Source organism: Triticum aestivum, chromosome 7B (genome assembly GCF_018294505.1).
Source record: "Triticum aestivum cultivar Chinese Spring chromosome 7B, IWGSC CS RefSeq v2.1, whole genome shotgun sequence".
NCBI lineage: Eukaryota > Viridiplantae > Streptophyta > Magnoliopsida > Poales > Poaceae > Triticum > Triticum aestivum.
In genome coordinates, this window is record NC_057813.1 from 733,206,958 (window position 1) to 733,208,212 (window position 1,255).

The following is a 1,255-nucleotide window of genomic DNA, read 5'->3' on the forward strand; positions in this document are numbered from 1 at the left end:
TTTCATATATTGTGCTATAGCTAGCTAATTAATAGAGAGAAGTGTCCTCTCTTTTGTCCGTGCTTAGTCGACGCTACGTACCATACATACATACGCATAGAGAGGACTAGCTAGACACGCTAGCTAGCTAGTAAGCAAATAGAAGATCGTCATGAACATATATGCATATAGAGAGAAGTGATATCGACCACCTCTCCTTCTCCGAGAGATTGGTCGAACAAACAAGTTCTCGTATATCTATCCGACACTACCGGCTACATATATACAATAATTATTTTTTACAAATATATAATCTCCTAAAATACGGATGCGTGGTCCACATAGTATTCTCCGTCTTCAGCGATCACGTGGTCAAGAAAGAATGCCGCCAATTCCTCTTGAATTGCTCGCATGCGATCTGGTGCTAGGAGTTCATCCCGCATCCGAAACATCTAATTTTAAGAAGGGGGTCAATACATATATATATATATATATATATATGAATGAATGAAACTCAACACAAATGATGGTAATAAAATAAAATTGTGAATATTGTTATTTACGCACTTCATATTGTTTGTCGGAGTAGCCCCGCTCATAGGTCGTGTGGCGGATGGACTCGCAAATGTAGTATCCACAGAAATCATTCCCTTGTTCCTGCCACAACCACTTTACAAGAAATAGAGGTCAATCAAACTGATAATTAACAAGCATGCTAAATGGTATTGATGAAACTAGCGCTTGAATCACTAGGAGATGCCTGGAATATGCTACTATATAGTACTTACTTTCGGGTGCCTAAATTGCAGCTTCTTCGGTAGACCCGGAGCTTTTTTGGTGAATTTTCTCCAAGCCCTGCCATACAAAGAAAACAATTACTTGATATCAGAAATGAACAAAGTTGCTGATATGGTGGATAATGATCGATTTAACTTACTTCTCGAGCATTTCAGTCATGTCCGCATACTCCTTAGGATCTTTTCGCTTGGAGTCTAAGACAGTTACTACTCCCTTCTCAAGCTTAATCTCTAGGAGAATATAGTGGTAGTTGCGCACACATGCATAACTCATCAATATTACATTACTATAACCTGGACTAATAAGGAAACCGAATATGCCACAAGACAGTAACACTCACTTGAAGTTGTAAGGAAAGAGTATTATATCTTTGTGTTCATTTATTTCCAACGATCGTAGCAAGTTGGCCTCGGTTTCTTGGGCACGATATTGAACCTCAGTTGCATCTATGAGATACGTGTTAATGAACCCAATATCT